This window comes from Euwallacea similis, chromosome 3 (assembly GCF_039881205.1).
Source record: "Euwallacea similis isolate ESF13 chromosome 3, ESF131.1, whole genome shotgun sequence".
NCBI classification, from domain to species: domain Eukaryota; kingdom Metazoa; phylum Arthropoda; class Insecta; order Coleoptera; family Curculionidae; genus Euwallacea; species Euwallacea similis.
In genome coordinates, this window is record NC_089611.1 from 706,605 (window position 1) to 718,966 (window position 12,362).

General features: G+C 36.2%; 1 protein-coding gene across 2 annotated transcripts in view; it reads right to left on the reverse strand.

The window, feature by feature from the left end:
• Positions 1 to 12,362, reverse strand: part of LOC136419671 (ephrin-A5-like) — a 313,490-nt gene that overhangs the window by 199,510 nt on the left and 101,618 nt on the right. Inside the window, exon 2 of one of the 2 annotated variants that reach the window (XM_066406192.1) lies at positions 8,652 to 8,704. The exons of the other annotated variant lie outside the window; for it this stretch is intronic. The gene's annotated coding sequence lies outside the window, so the exon portion shown is untranslated. The remainder of the gene's footprint in view (positions 1 to 8,651; positions 8,705 to 12,362) is intronic. 2 annotated transcript variants of the gene reach the window in all.

Here is a 12,362-nt window from a genome sequence, read left to right on the forward strand (position 1 = left end):
ACAAGGACAGATTAGATGTATCCAGTGAAATCTCGATGTCAGACTACCCTCACATCTTATAGGAGATAGAGGCTACACGCATAAAAATGAACATTTAGCAAGACCCCCAAGAACCATTAAATGAGACCTCTTCCAAAGGAACTAAGCTGAAGTCTCTCGAGCGTACCCAAAAGCCAGGTGAACGAGGGATTTCTTCCGTCTCAGAAGGAAGAAGATGAGGATGGTGGCTGGCCTCCTGACTGGCCACTGTTACTTTCGGCGGAAAGAACTGGAGGAACATAATCTTACCGGCATTGCTAAGAACCTTGAGTGCAACGGATACCTTGAAAACGACAAGATATCTTGATACGTGCTGGCGGAATGTTCACATTATCGTATCAAAGTTGAAATCACCATTGGATAAAAATTATTTAACTAGAAGTTGTATAAAACAATCAAACTAAATATAGAAATCTGCTATTCTTTTCAAAAGAGAAACTCATATTTTATAATTTTTATAAAAAGCAAAGTGGAAGCTTTGGACATCGAACCGGGTCAGTTTCCTTTTAGATATAAAAGGATATTTTCTGTCTAATTTTATAGAATTTTCTATTACTCAACTTCATTTATTTGAGCCAGTTCGACAACCCTGCTATTGTCCGAAAATAACGTGAAAATCATGGTCAATATCTGTTATATAATACAGAGGGCAATAAGTCAAAATTCTATGGACAGGGCCGATGAAAAACGTCGTGAACGAATTTCTTGGGCCCTCACAGGTGAACTACTTTACCGCGCTACTGAGTAGTATCGCCTATTTTTCCGAAAAATAATCAAACCTATTTTTTGCAAGTCTCCATTTTGTAATTTTATCGAATATTTCATATTCATTGTACCTATTTCTACATGAACGCTAAAAATTCCAATCTCAAATTCAGAGTGTTCACAGAAATCTAAAAAGATATCTTCGATATCCTATCAATTTCGCTCGAAAATGACCCTGAGGTGGGCCACAAAGGCTTAAAGAAGCAAACAGGAAAAAGACGTTCAGAGATTGAGATCAGAAATCTGGAGAAAATTCCCCATAAAAAACATTTTTATGATGCCTTATTCCCATTTTTGCGTGGTGAATAGTACTTGAATTATTCAGTATAAACGAAAATTGAAATATTTGGGTTTTCCGGATATCCGTATATAGTTCTGATTACTTTAATCGGCACCATATACATATTGAAGCAGAATTTTGTGGATATCTAAATTGCGCAACTTTTTCCTAATTAACCAATTACGTATCAGTTCCTATTTATTAGATTTCCATATTGAACATCAATATCTTTGTCGTGCTATCTATGCGAGTCCTCTATAGAAAGAATGCTGTTACTAACGGGGCATCTAATTTTTTCTCATGCTATAAATATAACCATTATATAGCTGTGCATAAGAGATGAATTCCAAAGGTTAAGAATTAACTACTCATGAAAATACACCACAAAATTAAATTTTTAGGTTCAACTCGTAACCTCCTCGAAAAAGGGGCAATAAAAACGGGAATAATAATCCTAAATGACATTTAAACACAGGCAGCGTGTCTGGAAATCGTTGCTGCAGGTGGGCAGGTCAGACGTTCTCGTCCGGTCAATTTGTGACGCGAAATGGAAATGGAAATGCCAACCGCGCCCACTTTTATATGCCCAGCAGACCTGCAGGCTGTTTTTCCACTTTCCAGGGCGCCACGGCGACCTTTTTCCTTTTTTCGTAGGGGTGACGTGTCCGAAATAACTGAGGAAATAGTTTGCATTTGCTGAAAAGAATTTTTTCGAGCTTGGAAAGGCATATCTGCTTCGCTGCTCACGCTTTATGTTTGTCGCTTTCCTCGATACTAATCCACTACATTAGCATCGCACAATATAAATTTTGTTGTTGACTACATAGCCCTATGACGTAACGACTAATAACTTCCTGGGAGAATTATCTAAATGTGCCACATTCAGCTATTGCCCAGGAATTTGATATTGTTAGGTCCTATAAATGGTCTAAACTGGCCAGATAAGCACGGTAAATCTCTCGCTTTTTCACTGTCCACGAAACAATCCGAAGAATGACCATAATGTTACGCATATCCCTTGTTAGAACGTAAAATATTATAATGTGCTTGCGTTTGTCAAAAGATATGATCTAGGCTAGAGAAGGACAAAGAAGAAGGCCCAGCACTTATGTTTGTGTACACGACTCTAAAGAAAACGGTGAAATCTTGGCCACCGTGTGTGAGAACCTATTTATCTTTTAAGGTTATTTAGTGTCAGAGACTTGAACATTTTGCGATTTAAACTTTATTTCCTAGGTCAGAAAACACTGCAATGAAGGCCGATATTTACCTTGATCGACAGTGGCAAATTAATAACTTTTATTAAACTCGACCAAAAAAGGGTCTTTTGACGCGATAAAACCTTTTGCCCTTGTCATATGCAGAAGCCTGAGTTAGGTCGGGCATTGTGCCTTGATTTTTGCGTCCCTGGAGAGAATGTTATTAATTTATCATAAAAGGTCTCGAATGAAGGAAGCTATCAGAAAACAGGAAGGTTGTGCATGAGCACTTTTGTTAAGGGAAAGTAAAAAAAAACTGTCCAGGCAACTTTCCCAATTAATTTTACATCGTCCCATTTTCACAATATATATTCTTAACACAGTGACATACTGAATCTTGAGTAGATTCGATCTGTCCTCAGGCGATAATTAAGCGGGATGGTAATTATTGAAAAACTTTCATTAAGTATCCATGGTGTCCATTTAATTCACATTTCCTCGCAGTCTTGTATAGATGGCATATGAGGCTAATAAGCGTAAATTTTCAAAACGCGCTGTACACAGGGAGGTTCAAAAAAGTTTTATTCCTAAATGATATTAGTTTTTAATGGGACACTCTCAGTATTATTACTTCTTTGTGTTACATGGGCGATTCTGCCTGATACCTATGTTAAACACTTTTTGAGATAATGACGCCTGGAATTTTGTAATTTCCACAGAGACAGAGTTTCAAAACTGCGCTTCTAATTTGCAAATTAACCTTTTTTTGAGAGATATTTTAAAAAACAGGAAAGTTCAAACTTTTTCTTTTTCTTTGATAATTTGAAAATTATAGCGCCAAAGCATTCAGGGGTAAACATCTTACAAGATTGATGATGTGCCTCTGTTGTGCTCTCCCAGAGGGGACAACGGGAGTTTGCTTCAGCGCAGCAAATTTTTTTTCAAGAAGTCTGAAATAAAAACTTTTAAAAATTCAATGTTTTTTATACGATGTCTCTAAGATAAGGATATCTAAGCATAAGAAAGTATAAAAAAAGGAAATCTAAATTTGAAATACTGTCGACTTTGGATTGAACAATAATCATGCTACTTTTTCCGATCGAACAATGCCCAATTTTGATGGTTTGAAAGTTATTATTTTAACTATTTCTTTTATTTTTTGAGAGCTTCACTTCAGTGTTCCGCACATTTTAAATATTCACTCCTCACACATTTTTATATTCGTTTTTTGCGCTTTTTCCACGGTTTTGAAGAGGGTGACAGATTTGTCACCGAAACGTTTACAAGGGTGTTCGTCCAAGCCTTTAGTAAAGGGTAAATATTATTCTCAGTTAGTTTCAACTGAGGACTGTGTGCAATTATATCGCTTCAACGGCCACTACTGGCGCGTTAAGCTTTATTCCTAAAAAATAAAAGAAAGAATCAACAATCCTTAAACGTATTTATCACTTTGACACTAAGAGCGCTGCATAACTTCTCTTTTCAATCGATATGCTCGATTATTACACCACCTGACTTATTTACTTAATTGACTATTTGATGTAAAAGCACAATGCTGCTCAGTAACATTACACTACTTCAGTCACATCTAACTTCCATCTACATGCACCAAGTTTCGACTCATTCATGCAACATCAAATACAAGGGTAATTAGGTCATGTTCACACCAACGCGCTGGTTATTAATATGTGAAAATATTTTCACGCGACAAAAAGTTACTAAAATATTTTCCGGAGAGTGAGAGCGTGCGTGCGTATCAATTTTAATTGGTTTTTGTACGTCCTAATTAATTATATGACGGGGTTAAAAAGTGTTGATAACGTCACCGCATCATTACGGCGATGACTGATCAAAAAGAACGACGCGGGATTAGGGCTGTCTTGTCAAGGGTCGTGATTGAAAAATTGCCGAATTATGCGCTCCGGGGTATTGTTTAGGGTCGTAATTAATTTATTGTTGAATTTAGCAGGGTCGCATCCCAGATTAATTTCTACAAACCATTTATTTCGCCGACTCCTTGCGGAATGCTTAACCCTCTGAAGCCCAGGACTTTCATTACAAGATATTAATTACGTTTATTCGTGCAGCCCTACTGCGAACTATAAGACAATACCTACGCTATAAAGGATGTTTATTGAACTTGTGGCATAATGTTGTTTAAGATTTTTCGCGGGTCTCGGGCAGGCAATCAATAATACCAACAACAAAAAATGACCCCAATAAAATTATAGGCAAACAAGCATCTTCCGAAACGCATCGGAGGAAAATTAATCATTCGGATTCGGGCCCAACGATGTGTCAGCCAAGTGATTGAGGAGCGACTTAGTTTGAATGACAAGAGATTCGAAGGCGACTCAGAGAGTAGGCACACCGGATTAAGAAGGCGACATCATAATATCCGTTTAATAAGGATGTCGTTATTAAGAAATTGAGGTATTACAGGGATTTGTTCTAATGCGAATACCTCGTTTTCTGCTGTTCATGACGGAAATTGACGAGCTCACAAATCCCAGTTATCACTGTTGTTTCGCAATACATTTTTTCTCAATCTCGTAAGCGGATGATTTTATAAAATGAAAGGGACAAAAAAGAGTATTTTCCCATCGCTCCTAATGCGAGTATCTACAGTAAATATTATTCTCCACTCTTACTATCCTCCCCTAATTTCTGGGAGCGTAGCGAGCCCGAACCTATAATGGATATTCACACTGGGTTAAATAATTTCCTTACATGACAATTAATTGAAATATCAATTTGCGTTCAAGTTGCTTGGATTCAAGTTGAGCTAATTTTCAAGTGACAATAGGACAATAGTTCGGGGAAATTTTCCTCGCTCTATTCTCCTCAAGAATTATTCACACACCCACTCACCCTAAAGCAGTAGTAGTCGGTTTCCTAACACGAATAGAGCAATATGATAGACATTTCATAATGTGGAATGCTCTGACACCACAATATGTAAAGGCTGAAAGTTGAAGATCCTATAGTAATGGCCGCAAACCAGTTACGTCTTGACGTCCTTGACAACTTGATTGCCCCTACCCCTTCCCTCGCGCATCTGCTGGAACGCGTGAAAACAGCTACTTCAGGGTGTTATCGCATGATAAAAGTGAGCCAAATAAGTGATGGAATTAGGAATATTCGACCTCTTCGGTGTTATTCTTCAATCTGGTTATATTGAAATACCATGACTGAGAAAATTTTCTACGAATGTACATGTAGTATGTTCGGAGTTGGTACCCATATACTGGATCCGCTGCAAAGGCCTAGAGGAACAAAATGAGGGGAACCCGAAAATATAATCAATGCGACTATTTTCGAGTAAATACAGCAAGCATTGCGAAAAAAAATTAAGTATTTCGAAATTTTGAAATTCCTCGATCTTCTGAATTAAACCCAGTATGACACTAACACATATAGTCCATATTGCTTCCGCAACGCCTTATTGCCTCGAAGAATACTGGAGCTTAATAGGATATCTGGGTGGTTAGAAGACAAGTGAATGGTCCGCAATAACCTTGTGAACAGACCCTGTCACATCAATCTTCCAGTTATGTACATATATTAGCCCTCCCCGGTTCAATTGAAGATTACTGGAAGATATTTTTGTTTGTTTTTTCGAAACGTGGTAAATAAGGGGGAAATTCCCAACAGCTTTTTTAATTGTTCTAAATCTGGATGCGCTTCCAACACGTTTCTAATCCAAGGATCGTACACAGCTACTTTGGCCTATAAAATAGCTAGGTACATTATGATAGACTATCTAGACGTCTATGATACTTAGATTCTGTCTGGATTCCTTAGTCGAGAATTAGATTCAGAGGAAAAAGGCAAAGACTGTGCGGTTAACAATGTATCCAAAAATAACGCAAGCAGCGTCGTTACTATAACAGAAAATCTTCCTTTTAGCTCCTTATTTTTAATACTCCAAAACAATAGTTATTTTGCATCTCGCATTCTCTCCGGAAAGTACATCCCAGTTTTAAGGAGACACAACATTCTTATATTGTTATAAATCACCCCAGAACAACATTACCTCGAGAAAGCGTAACGAAGTTGGAAGTTTCATGCAGACAACTTTTCTGCGTCGGTAAGTTGGAGATTGAAAAATAAGGCTCATTTACCTTAACTGCACGTCGGTTGATTTACTGGTTTTGTTTGTGTAGATATCAAAAATCTGTATTTTCTTCTAATGCCGAATTATTGTCTTGCATGACATTTTTGCAAAGGTCTAGAGATAAATCACTTCCCGACGTTCTAGAGTAGTTCATGCGATAACCAGTAATAAGTTAATTATAATGACTGGTTTGTAGTTTGTGTGATAAATGACTAATCCTTTTCCACTCCTGGGTATTGCGGTTGCAAAGTTTCAATTCCGGTTAGAGCGGCATTTCAGATTATATACGAGCAATTCTGACAGTAAATTGAACACGTATTAAACCATCCAATATATTAACGAGCAGTCAGAATGATAATAATCGATACCTTGGTGTGGCTGCCTCATATTTACTCAATATATTATTCAAAAAGCCGACTGATAGGCAAATCCTAAACTAAATCCCCGAAATGCGTTCTTAAACGTCAATAAAGCACATCAGCGAAGGTGCAAACATAAATTCAGTATGCACCATTACCAGACAATGCCATTAACCCTGCAGACTGTGTACGGGTATAACTGCTATCAGCACGTGAGGAATAATCGACTTGTGCAGCTCATCCATCCAATTTGTGTCATTTCCATAAGCCCTAATCCTTCATTGTCACCTCTTTTATTATTTATTTGACAAATAAGAACAAATTTACTTAATGTACCTAACCAAATAAACCGACCGCAAACATAAAGAGCGTGAGGATAACACCGGCAAATAACAGAAGTGTGCTTTTACCTTCGGCTGTTATCGACGGGGCTTTTTCTTGGGATAACTTTCTTATGTTTGGCTTGTAAAAGATTAGATATGGTAAAAATAAGGTGCTAAATGAGTGGAAAGACCAACTTTGACGACTTTGGCCTTATTTGGTGCTGACATAACAGATCAATGAGTCAGTGTGGTCCAAATTGGTGATGAACGCATTGGGATCTTAAAAACCGTAAGAGATGCAGAGACGGTTAAATTGGGGAAGTTTTAGAAACGCTCACATCCTGTTTGAACATTCTTTATCCTTTATCGTTTTCCAGTGAAATGGGAGCTATCGATTTAAAATTCTGTTCACTAGTTCTTAAACCAAGCCGAAAGTTATTTTGGAAATTAAGCCTTATTAGGACAGTTTTGCTTAAAATGTGAATTCCGAGTGATCTACGATGCATTCTTATGGACGCCGTGTTGTTTTTTCTCATTTTCGGAAAAAAACGCGAAAAAATCACTTCATCGATGTGGGTGCTTGTTGGCCCCATTATTATTATCGCATTTTGAAAGTGCATTTTATAGATCTTCAAATGGAGTAGATTTTTTTAAAGCTCTTTTCTTTTGTTCTATTTTTTCAATTTTCCTCAAAACTTCTATAGGGATTTTAAACAGGAACTCGGAAATGTCGAAAGTAAACTAACTCGAAATAACCTGCAGTTTTTAAATCAGAATAGTCAATAGATTTCTAGATCTTCAAGAAGAAATTCCGAACAGCCGAAGTTGGAAAAAGCTTGATATCAAGTCAGTCATTACTATGAAAAAGCTACGTTAAGTGAAAGGTTTATTTAGCAAGAATGTAATTCCATTTTGAAGTAGTCGACCATTTCATAAAAATATCCGACTACTTAGATTAAAGCTTAATGTAAGAAGTATAAGCTTTCCTGTTTTCAAATCGTATAATACCCAAAGAAGTCTTGAAGCATCGTATTAAACGAGTCTATTATCTATTAGGAAAAAGGTTTTTTTTTTGTTAAAAAGCAACCAAGGATTCTCTGCCTTTTAAAATCCTGTAATGAAAATTTCCCTTAAAAACTCCCAAATCTGAACATAGCTTCCTTAAGTACAAACAACCAACCAACTTCCTCACTAACGTGCTGCACAATTCCACCCTTAATGACAACGAAAATCCGTGAACACAGCACGCCAACGTCTAATTTGTTTCCTCCACTTATATCCGAGAAACGGTTAAATTTTAAGTCGGGTAAATGGACACTGCTAACTATCCGCTATTCCTGCTTGAATAATTAAAGGGAAGGATAATTATAAAGTCCGATCAGACCTTCGTGATTGGTCCACTACATTATTAAACGGGCAGAGTGTAAGTAATAAGTGAATCTGGAAGACTTCCAAATAGAAACTGGGAATGGGATTGCCTTGTTTGTCGCTTTAAATATGCATGAGGGTTAATTGTAGAGTCGAGGTGTTACCTCTTTTTTCAAAGGTTTTCATAGCTACTGTGCATACCTTAAGTTAAATTCCATCTGGCTTGTCCATGGGAAAATTATCCTTAGAGTAACCTGTAAATGAAAGTAATGATTAAAGATGACTATCGATACGTAAAGCTCTTAATCTATTTTTAAGTGCTAAAATGAGAAAATTTTCACAAAAGTTCCTCGGCATTGGCTAAATCCGAACGCTTGCTTGATAAATTAGTTTTCAGGGTAAGAAAAGCGAGAAGAGAGATATAACTTGGAGATAATATTCTAAAATAAACCCCGCCGGTTAAAATCTGGTGTTTCGCAATCTGGAGCAAAATAGGTCGACGTAATAATGTTTCAGGGAAATGAAAATTAGTTGCCTTTCTTAACGAGGCACAATTTAAAGGCAAAAAACAAAATCTTAACGATGATGGAAGGCTCTATTAGTGCTAAAATGCCCTTAGCTGCACAGACCCTTTGTAGTTATATTCCTCGGACAACCACTTCATCAATTACGATTGCCCAAGAATCAAATAAATTCCAACACGATTTTAAAATTCAATTCGACTTTTCAGGGAATTTTTATTTTTTTTATGGCCTGATTGTTGGTCAGACCTGTCTCCTTGTGATTTTTGATACTTTCTAAACGAGCCGCCGTGAATCTGAATTAAACATAAGGGACAAGCCGAAACACCGGTCGATTGATCTAACTGTCGAAAACCGGTGATTGACGGTGGATTTTTGAATTTTGGAATTTTCTGTAGACCCCTCAAATTATTATCAGGCCATCAAGCCGGTTGTTCTTGGAAAATTTGCGGATGTTAACAAGTCGTTTGTGTCCGCGTCAACGTTAAAACCATCAAAAATGCTCGGGTAATTAAAAGGGAAAATTTTATCAATTTGGAAAGAGCAGAAACTTTCTGAGGAAGGATATTATTTAGCTGATTTATAATTTATTAAGCGTTTCTTAGATTGTCGTCAGTGTAGGTGGTTCTGAATAATTCATTTTACTAGATTTTCCACTCTACTATTAGAGAAAACTTGGTTCTACTTATATAATATTATAACAGCAGGTAAATAAGACGTAGAAAAATGATTAAACTGGAATGGTTGGAGTGAATTGAATAGCCAATTCAAGGCCGTTTTCAAAACAATTTTGAGTTTTTCCATTTCTGAATTAATTTTTAAAAACGAAAACATTTTGGTTTTCGAAAAAGTACCATAATTTTCCGAATTCAAGAAATTTTTCAAATCTGTATAAACATTGTAAGGGCGACTTGTTGCGAACTATCCACTTGTGAATTCAATTTGCAATTACGACGTTTCGATTGAGATATGAACGTTAACTTTTTTCCTTATGGTATGTTGTTTTCTTCTTAAGAATTACAATCTTTCCGTTGCAAATTATTTAATGGAACTTTATCTTGGAAAGTCACAATTAAACCACGGCCTAAGTGTTTCCAAATCGACAAACGAAAAAAACAAGTTGATGTTGATATATGGGAACCGAACCATAGAACTTGAAAATTAGCTAAAAATAGCGACCATCATGCTAGAAATTTTCCTAATAATTTTTTTACATATTTGAAAAATGTTTTGATGTCGGAAAGATGTAAATTAAATTTTTATGCACGGTACAGATTAAACATATTTATTCAAAATGGAGAAAGATTAGTGAATAACCATTAGTTCGGTCTCGATGTATACATACGCCCATGTGTATAACTGTGACATAATTATATTTCGTTTAATGTTTCTGCAGTTTCTGTCATAACTTAACCGCAGGAGCGCTAAGGTTAAGGCTAATAAAATTATCCTTAACCTAGAAGGGGAGATGCGCTGCTTCTGCGGTTAAGTTATGAAATATAACCGTGATTATTCATGTTAACTCTAGAACAGTGGCGCCGGATCTTTAAGTTTTGGCTGTGGAGCCCTACAACTCTAACACGTTGTAGAACATGGAGGAATTTCGGAAAACAGTTACTTGGTATTCGATATGTATTTTAGTGTAAATGCTTATCACAAATATATATTATTTTAAATTCTCTGAAGTTCGCAGATTTTACTTCCATAGCCGGTTTAAGAAAAATTAAATATCTTTCCTGATAACCGTTACGTGGGAATCACTGTGTATATTCATGTGACTACTTTTATAACTTTATAACGATAGTATACAGTGAAGGCCAAAAGTCCTGCATAAATTCATTTAAAATTCAGGGATTAGTTTTTTGGGAAAACGCTCGGACTCGGCGATTTTTATGGTAAATTCATGTATACAGGTTAGCCCAAAAATCAGGTACGACCATCAACTTAGTTTTTTCAAATGGAAACACCTACATTTTATTTCATATTTAGATTTTACGTAAAATTCTACGTATAAAAAATATTAAACAACCCTTTCCGTCTATTTCAGCTGTTGACAGAACGGTTCCTGTGTTTAAACCGACCCTTTCTCACAAAGACAATTAAATCAAATACCTCGCCAAAATCAATTCTATAGTTTACTCGACATGCTTTACTTTTGTTGGAATGTGGATTAAAACAACAAATTAATTTTTGCCGAAATTACATCCGTTTGTCTTTTGGCGGTCAAATGCAAACAAATCTAGACGATTTTGTGCACAAATACGCAAAACTAACGTACCTATTTAACTTCACTTCCCAAAAGACTGTGGCCATATTTACAGTGTAATAAGCACATCCTTTGCTATGAGGAACAAATGAATGGAGTAATATTTGACCAAGATAAAAATATTTGGTTTCGTAATTTTAAAGAATTTGCAATGATTCATCGATGAGCACACTATAAGGGGCTAGTTTTTAATGAGAATAGTTCATGGTTAAATTTCGCTCCCGCTGACCTTGTTCGATTATTAACAAACTTGACAAATTTATGCATTATGCAGGAGTATTGAAACCGCCCTATCAAGAGCAGGAATATAATTATTGAAATCATTAATAAATTTTATTCTAATCAGACGTCTGGCGGGCTGGTAATATGCAGTACAAAGTGAAGCCGGGCTTCATTATTTATTTTATTAACGATAAACCGGTTAAAGGAATATTATGGGAAATGGCTATAAATTACATGTCAATTAATTACTTATATTCATTGGGAATAATGCCAGGTGGAGTGTTACAATTGAAAAATTTTCTCAATGATTTGCAAATTGCTTTCCGAGAGAATTTAAAATCCACGCAACAGTATTTAACAAATATCGTGTCCTGACAAATGATATTGCCTTACAAATTTGAAATACCCCCAAGTTTAAAAACACAATCAGTCTATACAGTTATCGCATACACATAAAAGTCTCATTAGAAGACTATTGATTAGTCTTCGGACATTTGATTTTTGCCCTGCCATTGCTCAACGTCAAAAACGAAAGAACACTGGAATATTGCAAAAATTTATTGGATTCTGCACACTTTAAAGAGGATAAAATGTCTTTTCCTCAACTTTCCCACACTAATATCCGTTCGAGCGAGTACGGGAAAATCCACCTAAGAAAAAGTTACAAATGTTTAACCATCTAGAAAAATTGTTTCCAGGGAATAATATTAATGGTCTTCCGAACAAAACAATCTATAAACGCCGAACAAAACCTTCTTTAAAGAGCTGCAACCAGTTCCGGCCACACGAGCATTAAACACGAGAAAACCAAACAATTCGTGAAAAATCGTTGCATTTTTCCCATTCGGCATAATGCTAAACACATAAAGCAGCTTTCCTTAGGTATAATAGCCCAAGAAAGCT